Source organism: Canis lupus, chromosome 13 (genome assembly GCF_011100685.1).
Source record: "Canis lupus familiaris isolate Mischka breed German Shepherd chromosome 13, alternate assembly UU_Cfam_GSD_1.0, whole genome shotgun sequence".
In the NCBI taxonomy this organism is placed as follows: Eukaryota; Metazoa; Chordata; class Mammalia; order Carnivora; family Canidae; genus Canis; species Canis lupus.
The window spans coordinates 30768166-30780429 of NC_049234.1; the positions used below are offsets into that span (position 1 = coordinate 30768166).

The window sequence follows — 12264 nt, forward strand, 5'->3', positions numbered from 1 at the left end:
AACACGGGAAATGTTCAGAATCGCTAAGCTGGAATGGGTGAAAGAATGACAGTATTTGGTGAGGGGAACAGGTGCTCTTATACTTTTCTATACTGCTGAAGGAGGATGGATTGATCCAACTTTTTCTGGGAAGCAGTTTAACAGTATATAGGAAAGATCTCAAAAATTTGCATTTCCTTAGACCTAAGTTTATCCTGGAAAAATCTATTCTAAAGAAATACTTGAAACATGGTCTAAGAAAATAATTGCACAGGTTCACAAACATGACTGTACAAGAAAGTTTATCTCACCAACCATTATAATAGCAAAACTTGAAAGATATCTAAATGTACAGTAATGAGGATTAGTTAATTACCATATGTGCATGTATATATATTTAATGTTCATAACTATATAAATTCTTTAATATATGTGTATATATATTTAATAGTGGCATTGATTGCAAACTCTGAGAAAGATACTGTAAATTAGCATTTATTTTCATAGAAAAAGACTCACAATATATTGCTAAATGTAAAAAAGTAGATTGACACAATATTCCTAGTTTGTAGATAAGCTGGAGTCAAAGATAAAGGCATTTCTCAAGCCCACAGTCAGAAAGAGAAGGAACTAAGGTTACAAACCAAACTTAGGCAATACCTTGGGCCATGTGCTTTCCACTTGCTCTACGAGTCACTGCCTTCCAGCAAGTTCTTTGTGACCCACCTTTGGGAAACAAGCTATACCCAAGATTACCTGAAAATTAAACAAAATTCTCTTGGGTGGGTGGGTAAGGTCTGTGGCGTCTCCTTGGCATCTGGTTCTGGTCTCAGTTGTTTCTCAACCTGTCTTAAACTGTGAGGAAGTTCTAGAAATATTTGGATCCCCATCATCCTGAAAGCATTTCAAAAATAAGAGATGTGGAAGAGAGTATGGGGAGGGGAGGGAGTAAAAAAGGAAAAGGAAGAGAGGAGGAGAGGGATTGGAGGGAAAGGAGAATCGGCCCATGTCAAGAGTTCTTTAAGCACCTGCCGCATACCAGTCCTGGTTAGGGGCACTGGTGACTGAAGCAGACATGCCTGGCCCCCTAGTCGAGTGGGCTAAGTTAACCCATAATAAAGTTGTAATCACTGTACTGGTTTGGAAGGGCTGCCAGAAAACAGCACCACAGAGTAAGTTGATTGAGCAGCAGGATTTGATTACCTCACGCTTCTGGAGGCTGCAAGCCTGAGATTAAGATGTCTGCAGGGTTTGTTTCCATGCCGCTCTTAGCTTCTGGTGTTTTGCTGGCAACCTGTGGTGTTCTTGGCTTGTAGAAGTGTTTCTCCCATCTCTGCCTTCATCCTCATGTGGCTTCTTTCTGAATCTGTGTCTATGTCCAAATTTCCCCTCCTTATAAGGACACCAGCCATACTTAATTAGGGTCCACCTGATGAAATCTATGTCCAAATAGGTCACATTATGAAGTCCTGGGGGTTAGGGCTTCAACATGGAGATCTGGGGTGAGGGAGGGACATAATTCAATCCATAACAATCACGAATTGGGATCATTGGAGGGAACTCGGAGGGTCATTTATAAAGCCTCCTTGAAGAGATGGCATTGAAGTAAGCCCTGAAGGAGCTTTGGAAAGGCACAGAAGTACATTTTAGGCAGAAGGAAGAGCATATATAAAGGAGACTGCAGTCAGGAGAGATCTTGGCCTATTTAAGAAACTCTGAAAACAGGCAACTGGGATGGACCAGAGGGAGAACAGGAGAATGTTCCAGATGAGATCCTACTTGGTAGCCAGGGCCAGACCATTCTCAACTCTGGAAGCCACAATGAGAAGGGTTCATTTTCTTCAAAATGCAGCAAGGCCTTAAGTGCCAAGGCCTGATCAGGCACACCTACCTGGCTAATTTCATCCTCCTCCTGGTCTTACCCTGGGGCCTTGAGGCTGCCCTGGCTCCTTGCACTCCAGCAGCACAGCGACCCTGCTTTCTTACTGCCACCAGTTCAATCACTTCATGCCCCACTCAGTTCATCTCTGCAAGGGCTAGAATGGGACCTTATTTGTCTTGTTCCCCATTGTATATCTAATGGCCTTGCCTACTGCTGGCCTGAAGGAAGTATTTAGTGGATTTGTATGAATTAAATTAAAAGACACTTCCCAGCCCTGGCTCTGGCTCTATGGATCAGTTTCCTTTCTCAGCCACCATTTCCTAAGCTATAAAACCCATTTTCTAAATAAAAGGGTTCTGTACTGGCCAATAGCTTATATTCTGGGTTCAGACTATTAGGTTCACACCCCAGCTCTGCCACATGTTTGGTATGAGATGTCATGGGGTTCCTCAACCCTTCTGTGTCATTGGGCTCTTCAGTGAAAGGGAGATGCTAATAGTACCTAACTTACAAGATTGTTCTGGAAATTAAGTGAATTAGTACACACAAATCACTTATATTGTGTCTTGTACATAGTTAAATTCTAAGAATCATCATTGTTATTAATGAAATTCCTCTTGGAAATCGAGTAGATTCATCTAAACCAGGTTGTATTCATAAATGACCAAGATAGAGTGGTTTAATAAGATACAACCTCTAATTATACAGATCAATTTGTTCATGAAATGATCTTGACATACATCCCCATACACTCTCCACAGACCCTCTTCCCTCCAAATTGGAGAGCTGTGCATTGAGATATCCCCACTCATGTGTGTGGGTCTGCCCTACACATATTTGTACTCTCAGTGGCAGATAGAAGACACCAATCCCAATAATGTTGTGGGTAATTGCTTCATTTTTACCAGTGGACTTTTTCAGTGGAAATACATCTTTTGGAAAATATACCTTCTCTTTTTTTTTTATTTTGAAAGAAATATTGAGTATGAATGTGTGAAGTTCAAGAACTGAAAGTTAAAAAGCCAGTACAGAGCTTTATTCTGATCATCCAAGTAATCTATAAACATGTATTGAAGACCAAGTGAATAATGATTATTTATCCCCGGACTGGAACACTCAACATTATTGGGTAGCTGTCCGTCTATCAATGTGTCTATATTGATTTATTACCCACTTACCTATCCAGCTAGCTAGCTAGTGAGCAATCCTCTGCCTCATTCAACAAATGATTGAGGTATTAATCCACCTTTAGCTTTAAAGCCCTCCAGTGAAGAAAGTACTATTATTATCCATTTTACACATGAGAAAACAAAACCACCTGGAAATTAACTTTAATTTTTCACTTATTAAAATATTTATAAAATTTAGAAACAGGCACTGCAGAATGTTGATAAATATCTTTGTGAAGGCCTCCATGTGTATTTCTGAACTTCTGTGCAAAACCCCACACTCTGAATCTGCCAGAATATGATTGGTGATGGAGCTCTGCATACATGACCAGTCTATATCTCTGATATCCCATTAGCAACTCACGTGCAACTTGACAAGTTTGAATGATAGCAGGCTATGTTCGAAAGGATGGAAATTATATTGGAGAATTTCTCTTGTCCTCACTTTCCTAAAATCCTAATGATTATAGCTATCATTCTGGAGCCCCGGACACAAGTCCAGCTGGGAATAACAAATAAATTTCTGAAGCTGTAAATGAAAACTGGAGGCTGTGTGTTCGAAAGTAGGCTCCAAAGAAGTGGACAGTGGACTCCAATTAGTGCATCTGGTATACTTATGGAAATATATTTCTGTGTTCACCCTCATGCCTTGAAATAGCCCAGTCCTTGCCAACTGTGTCTCTCACACAGACTGCAATGGAGCACTGAGCCTCCCTCTACCTTCCTGCCTTACTGAGGCTGTACCTAAAGGCTATAGTTGGAGGCCAGAAGGATCTTCTCTGAGCCAAGTTAGCATAATATTAAACATGAGCCTGTGAGTGCCATTTCAGAAAGAAAAGCCACCATGCACCCATTTGCAAATCTGGGAAGTAGCTGGGTAAGAAACATGAAGACTAGAAGTGTCAAAGTATTTACTGAAACATGTTCCATCACGGTGTAGTTGCGGCTAAAATATGCTATTAAAATCATAGCTTCAGGAAGGCACCGATTCTGTTTTTGCTCAGCCACTTCTATTTTGAAATTGTCCTTTGGTGCAGCTTTCTTCTGCTGAATCCCTTGGGTGCGACTTCCTGCTGGGATACTGTGCAATACGGAGTCCATGACTATGTGCATGTGGAATGACCACGACTGAGAAGACAGTGAGGCAAGACCTCGTTCCCCCTTCCTCACACTTCCTGGGTAAGTTATTGCAGGATCAGGTGGTGACATGCTGGGATCACTGAGTACAGGTCGAGGATGTCCTCTGGAGACATAAGACAGCATCTGTTTTTCAGCAGTGTAACATTAATATCAGTGCAGCACAGAAAGGTCCCCAGTAGACTAAATTTTCCAGTTTCCACTCTGCATGGCAATTTGAAGCTCAAACTGACTCCTGGGACCGAATGAGCCCCTGGGGCTTGGATTTGTCATGAGGTAGGAGACACTTGCAGAGGAGAAAAGTAATGACCTTTTCATGACAGAAAATATGGAGTATGAAACAATTATATAAAAAGCAGATTTTTTCTTGGAAAGGTCTTATATTAAACACTCAAAATGAAACATGCCAATGGAGAGTTGGAGAGTTATGTTGACCACAGAACGTCTTGGCCCAGAAATAACCATCCATAGCTGAATAACATTCCTGTGTGTGTGTGTGTTTGTGTGTGTGTGTGTGTGTGTGTGCACATGCATGTGTTTATATACCAGATCTTCTTTATCCACTCACCTATTGATGGGCTGCTTCCAGTTTGGCTATTGTAAATAATGCTGCAATAAACATAGGGGTGCATGTATCCCTTCGAATTGGTACTTTCGTATTTTTTAGGTAAATAGTAGTGCATAAAATTAAAATAAAATATCCATTCATATGTCTTAAACTTATTTTTCCTTGTATTTATTTTGAAGAATTCCAAATTACTACTTGTTCTGTTCCTGCTATCCTGCTAAGTGGGAAGGGAGGGAAATTCAAAGCCATTAAATGACCCATATAATTTAATGGCTTTGAATTTCCCTCCCTCCCTTCCTTTATTTTTATTTTTTAAAAGATTTTATTTATTTATTCATGAGAGACACACACAGAGAGAGAGAGAGACAGAGACATAGGCAGAGGGAAAAGCAGGCTCCACGCAGGGAGCCCAATGTGGGACTTGATCCCAGGATTCCAGGATCATGCCCTGGGCCGAAGGCAGGCGCTAAACCACTGAGCCACCCAGGGATCCCTCCTTCCTTCCTTTAATAAGTTTTTACAATCTTCAGTTCAGCAGGAATTCCGCCAAGAGGAATAGATAAAAAAGCACAACACATTTCCCATACTCTGGAAGAATAGTTTAGTATTTATTCAATACCATCAGTATAGTTAAGTACTTTATGTACAATATTCCAAAATATTCTTCCCAACTATGCAATATTAGTAGTGTTATTTCTGATTTTAAAGATGAGAAGATTGAGAATGGGTGAACTGGTGGGATTTATTCACTTGGCTAGGAGAGATGGATACAGGGGCCTACCTGAAATCTGCCCTGAACCCTGTGCCTTGCCAAGACACTTATGCTGTTTGACTCCCACCTGAGCCCAACTGTGTATGGGCAAGAAACTGGCAAAGTGCTAAGAGCAGTGGGGAGGATGACCAGGAGAAGGCTACTCTACTTGGGAGGATCAGGAAATACTTAATTAGAAAATACATGAATTGAATAAAGTCAACCTGTAAAGGTCCTCTCACCACAAACATCCATGTGCACTGAGTTGGACTCTTGATAGTTGCTCAATTTGTTAGATTAATTGGATTTGCTCAAATAACAACAACCTAAATGAGGGGAGCATTAATGTGCTTGGTGCTCTACAGAAGGTTTGGTGATGATGGACCATCCCTGTCTATATGGATCATGATTCATAAACCACATGTGCAGGGACCTTGTGATCCTCTGAAGAAAGCCAGTATATGAAATCAAAGTATGATTATGGCCAATCACTGTCTCATCAGGCAACATAAACTTGTGATTGTTTTTCCCTACATGCAGTTCGTGACAATTCTTATGGCTAGGGATCTACGTTTTATTGCCCATAAATCTTGTATATTGTACTAGTTGGAAGCTAAAGCTACCATAAGTTAAAAAACAATAGCCCCACAGACCCTGCCAATTAGAATTTCTTTAATGTTTAGGGGCCATTAAGTGGCAGAAAGACATCACTATGGAGTCATTATACTTCCAACATTCGGACTTAAATGGCAAGTGTTTGGGGCCATTATGGATCAATTCTTCAAAAAGATTGAGAGCCAGCTTCATACTGAAGGGCATGGATTATTAAGTTATCATAGGAATAGGGTATTAAATGGATATGTGAACACACTCCCTTCATGTCATCATCCTCATTAATTCAAAAATGTATATTTCCTTAGCAAGTATAAAAAAAAGTACAGGGTGCTATAAGAAGGGGACCTTCTTGAGATTTGAGGGGCTGCCAATTATCATGGAAAAATGCAAGCCTAGCGTTGTCATTTCAGTTTCTCAAGAGACGCCTGATGTGCAGATTTTTATACAAAATTACCAAATTAAAATTTCAAAAAGTTTACGATATCTTGAAGGTCACAAATCTAGTCACAGTCCAGGTGTCCCCTACGCTCTCTCTTTTTACAATCTCTGCCTTTAAATCTAGGATAATGTCTTCTTGGAAAGGAAAAGATCAGAACAGAAGATCAGGAAAAGGTATCAAGCATCTGGGTCAAATTCAGATTCAAAGGAGAAAATTCAGGAGCTTGGATAAACCAGACCAAGGACAAGAATTTGGCATCATTTTATGTTTATGACTTTCTGAGTCATTTTTATATCCTTGGAAGGGGCAGAGGAACAGTAGTTCCCTGTTTGGGCTTTGGGGTCAAACAGACCTGAATCTTAGATGAGTTTCTGAAGCTCCCTGATCTTTAATTTGTTAGCCTTAAACCAATAATACATCTATCTCATGGGGTTACAGGAGGAGTAAATGAGATCATTCACCTCAAGCACCTATCACAATGCTCAAAGTGTGGTAAGGACAGAACGAATGGCAGCCAATAACAACTGTTCTTGTATCTCATTAATTTAACTTGATAATTCCAATGAGTTAGCAACTTACCCAACATCACAATAAGTAAGAGAAGAATCAGCATTTGAGCTCAGATCTGTCTGCTGCTTCTTTTTTAAAGATTTATTTATTTGAGACAGAGAGTGATAGAGATAGCAGTGGGAGGGGCAGTGGGAGAGGAACAAACAGACTCTATGCTGAGTGTGGAGCCAGATGTGGGGCTCAATCCCATGCCTCTGAGATCATGACCTGCGCCAAAATCAAAGAGTCTGACACTCTACTGACAGAGCCACCCAGGAACCCACTGTCTGCTTCAAGTTGGTTAGCTTCTCCTGATTGACTCACTGTCTAGGATACCTCCACCTGCCACAACATCCTGGTGAACATCAGGGCACGTCATGGTGATTGGGCACAGAGACTCTCTAAGACCCCAGGTTCTCTGTGGACTTTACATTCACCCACAGAAAGTCCCTCTGGGTAACATAAGTCTTTCATTTCATGTGAGCTACTCCCTTGGCAGGAATCACATTATAGCTGTGTCACTTCACATCACGTTTCCTCATGAGGATGGTAGACTCACTAAAAGAAGGAGTTTAGATCGTACGTATGATACCGTCTTCTCTCATAGGACCTAATACGCACGACCATTATGCAGATCCCATATCCACCATTCTGAAACCCAAAGAGTTCTAAAAGCTGTATTTTTAAAAGTTCATTTGATAGGGAGACCAAAGCCGACTTTTACTATTTTTTTTAGATTATTTATTTATTCATGAGAGACACACAGAGAGAGAGAGGCAGTCCTACTGATTTAACCATTGGTAGGTTCCCTGCAGGAAGCCCGATGTGGGACTCGATCCCAGGACCCCGGGATCATGCCCTGAGCCAAAGGCAGACACTCAACTGCTGAGCCACCCAGGTGTCCCTGACCTTTACTAATTTAGGGGAAAAACTTGACCTGAATTATTGAGAGGCCATGTATGATCTTCATTGATCCCATGTAGAATATTAATACGTTTTTGTGCAGATATATTAATAATTTTGAATAGTGGGTTTAGTCCAAATGTGTCAGTTCCATTATATTACCAGCCACCCTGTGTATGTGCCACCAGTGGGGGATCTACTGGCAGCTAAAGAGGCTTAGACTTCAGGGCTTTTTTTCTTTTGAAGATTTTATTTGTTTACTCATGAGAGACAGAGAGAAAGAGAGAGGGAGAGACACAGTCAGAGGGAGAAGCAGGCTCCATGCAGGGGAGCCCGACGTGGGACTCGATCCTGGGTCTCCAGGATCACGCCCTGGGCTGAAGGCGGCGCTAAACCGCTGAGCCACCCGGGCTGTCTGACTTCAGGGCTTTTGTCCCCGATATTGTATTCAAAATTTAGAATCTTTTACTTGAAGAAATTCCCCAAATTGCATAAGCTTCAGCCCTGCAAGGGATCAGCCCTAGTACACTACATCAGTTTTGTAAAATTTGAAAAGTTTTCAATCTTCAATCAAACTTCCTACTTGAAGGATTATGGGTTTGTGCAGTTGGAAAAAGAAGAGCAAGTCAGGAAGACAGAAAGAAAATAAGATATGACGGAAGGGAAGAAAGAAGGTAGATATATCTGGTTCATTTTGGGTAAGAAAATGCTCTAATAAATAGGCTCTCAAACTCCATAGCTGAAGACACAACACAACACAGCACAGTACAAGTAGTTGATGTGATGCTCTGTTAAGTGTCCAAGGTGGAAGTTCATGGTTAGGCCCAGCTTTGCTCCACCAGATCGTGAAGGGACTCAGGCTGTGGTCAGGCTGTGGTCATTACCATGTGGTGCCCAGGGTTTCCCTCATCAGCACCCTCCCAGGACATGAGGAGGTAGGAAAGCAAGAAGTGAACATGGGAAATGTTTTTCTTTTTTCTGTACTTTGTTTTTCCTGAGGGCCAGGCCTAGAAGAGGTGCATTATCTTTCTGCTGACACTTCACTGCCTATAACTTGGTCTGATGGCCATAGGTAGACAGTCTCACTGCAAGGGACACACAGTGTGGCTGTGACTTGGGAAGAAGAAGGGAACAGACTTTGGTGGAAGAGAAATAATCTCTGTCACCCCAACCTATTCTCCAAATGAGGCTCTACAGACAATATATGACTCACTACCTCTCATAGTCTGAGAGTCCAGGCCAGCATTCTGGTGTCTCTTATCCTAGACCCCTGACCAATGGTTAAATCAGCAGGACGTATAAAAACAGAGCTGATGAAAAAGAACATCAGCCAGTGATGCTTGGAATGTTCTTAAAGTCCGTACTGGTATACTGACCCAACAGAGTAGTTTCTTCCCTTATTTGATAATTTTCCAATCCTGACTTTGTAATGAATGAATGAATGAATGAATGAACACAGGCCTCTTCTGTGGGCCCAGGGGTTGAAGTATGGAAGAAAGCTAGAATCTGAGCCTCGTAATAATGATTATGATAATATTGACTAGCCAGTCAGCCAGCTTTGGACTAGCAAGTCTGCTTACCAAGCAACAGAGTATGTGATACCACTGTGATCTTCATCCAAGTCCTCCAACGTAGGTACACGGCCTAACTTGCAAATGAAGACATTGAGGTTCTAGGGGGACATGGACACCATTGACTACACAGCAAGAGTCCAGTTCTTCTGACATCATGGACAGCAGCCATTTCGCGCTATCACATGTCCTTGTGTTTTGACCCAAGCAAGAAACCCACAAAATATAGCTTCTGGAGCAAGAGTCACATGCAGTGGGCCTTTCTGGGCTTCTCTTTGCATCCAGTGGGCCTATCCCAAACAGGAGCAGAATATACCAGTGGAAGAGGACATTTCAGAGCCAGGTCTGAGCCCAGAATTTAGAAAAAAATACATTTTTCCAGTGTTTGCTTTGCCAAGCTCTGTGCTGCATGAGTGGGACAGAGCAGGAGTCAGGAACTCTGGCCCATCGACCATCTCTGGCCCTGCTGCCTGTTTGGTTAAATAAAGTTTATTGAACATACAGCCACATTCATTTGTTTACCTACTTCCCATGGCTGTGTTTGCAGCACAACAGCACAATGGAACAGCTACAACAGAGGCTGTATGGCCCTCAAAAATCTAAAATTATTTACCATCAAGACTTCTACAAAAAAAAACCCAGTGGATTTCTGAGGGCAATGACTAGCAGAGGAGTCAGAGAAACAGTGAACAACTGTCCTTGAAGGGAAGCCTGACAACAGAAATACGACCAGGACACAGAAGTGGAGCACGGGAGGGAAAGTTATGTAGCGCTGTCTCTATGAGGGAAAGAGGGGCGGTGGCCTTCCACAAAGAAACAATGAGTGACATCTGGGTGGCACAGTGAAAGACCGACAGTAGTCCTCATAGTGGGAGGACACTGCAGGCATTGGGAGCAGCTCACACAAAAGTGTTGAAGCAAGAATCAAATTGCTTTAGTGGGAGCATCCTCTTCAGCAACAGAGATGAGATTCAGAGAAGACTCGCCTACAGTGAGTCAGACGAGTGATGCGCATTGTCCCGTGCAATCCTGAGAACAGACCTGCTGGGCAAGGCTTACCCCCCATTTTACAAAAGAGGGGGCCAGAATGAAAAGAAATCCAGTAACACACCTCTGTTCTCAGAATAAGAGGTGGCTTTTTCCCAGGCTCCCAAAGTCTCTGCCTGGCCCTCTGCCACACAGCCAGGCAAATCACCTCCACCAGGGCCACCTAGCCTTGCCCCGGCCCCCGCCAGCCGGTGGCCATGCCTTCTCACCTGTTTGGGTGGGAGCACCATGGTGGAGGGGAGCATGCCAGCGGCGCAGGGAGTGGCGGGGAGGGACCTCTCCAGGCCAGTGCAGCAGCTGTCATGACCACTTTAACTCCTGTAATGTTGAGGTGGGCTCTCTTCCGTGTGGGGGAATAAGCCTGGATTGATATGGGCAGTGGCCAGTGACCATTAATCACAATGAAAAGCAGCCACAGTCACAAATTCAAGGAGAGCTCATCTTCCCTGCACTCCCGTCATCCCTTCACCTTATTTCGCCGAGGAGCACTGCATCCGAAGTCTGCAATCAACCCAGGCCCCAGGCAGCTGAGGGAATCTGAACAGGTTTGATTATAATCCACTTCACCTTCACACTCCGATCCGCAGTGAGAATGTGCGAAGGAGCAATGCCTAATCTTATTACATTAATGCATATTTAAAGGACCATCAAGGGAGAGAGACAGTGTCTAAAGCAATGGGCAGAGGTGATAAAATTATTTTTGAAAAGCTTAGCTCATTTGAGCTTTGAAAATCAACTGATTGTCTGAAAATCTTTGCAATCACCGTGGTGAGACAGGATACAATGGTTTCTTTTTCCGCAAAAAGAAAAAAAAAAGAGGTCATCATGGCAACTTTTGAAGAAGAGCCATGTCTTATGTATTTTATTTTTTTATTATGGTAAAATACACACAACATAAAGTTTAATATTTTAGATATTTTTTAGGGTACAGTCAGTGGCATTAAACGTATTCCTATTGTAGCACATCCACCTGTCTCCAGAACTTTTTTCATCTTCCCAAACTGAAACTCTGTCCCCACTAAAGGAGAACTCCCCATTCTTCCCTCTCTCAGATTCTGACAAACAGGATCTGCCTTCTGTCTCAGACTCTGATTTCTCCTACTACCTCCCATAAGTGGAATCATAGAGTGTTTGTCCTTTTGTAGCTATTTCCCTTAGCATAATGTTCTCAAGAATCATCTATCTATGCTGTTGTGTGTATCAGAATTCTCTTCCTTTGTAGCCTGAATAATATTCCGTTGTATGCATATATCACATTTCATTTATACACTCACCTGTCCACGGACAAAGGGGCTGCTTCCACTTTTTGGCTAATATGAATATTGCAGCCATTAACGTGGATGTATAAATATCAGATTCCTTGCTTTCAATTCCTTGGATCATATATCCATAATTTCTGAAGAAGCAGAATTTCTGAATCATATGATGATATTTTAATTTTTTGAAAAACCTCTACACTCTTTTCCATAGTAGCTGCACCATTTTGCATTCCCATCATCAGTGCACAAGACTCAGTTTTCTCTACATCCTCACCAGTGCTTGCTATTTTCCATTTTTTTTGACAAAAGTCATTCCAAGTGGTATCTCGCTATGGTTTGGTTTGCATTTCCTTAGTGATTAGTGACAATGAGCATCTTTTCTCATACATAGTCGG

The 12264-nt window shown here is 42.2% G+C and overlaps 1 long non-coding RNA gene across 3 annotated transcripts in view; it reads left to right on the forward strand.

The window, feature by feature from the left end:
* The window catches only part of LOC102153580, a 33305-nt gene that overhangs the window by 3729 nt on the left and 17312 nt on the right, over positions 1-12264 (forward strand). For all 3 annotated transcript variants that reach the window (XR_005368741.1, XR_005368740.1, XR_005368742.1), the window contains exon 3: positions 4068-4209. This is a non-coding gene — a long non-coding RNA (uncharacterized LOC102153580). The remainder of the gene's footprint in view (positions 1-4067; positions 4210-12264) is intronic.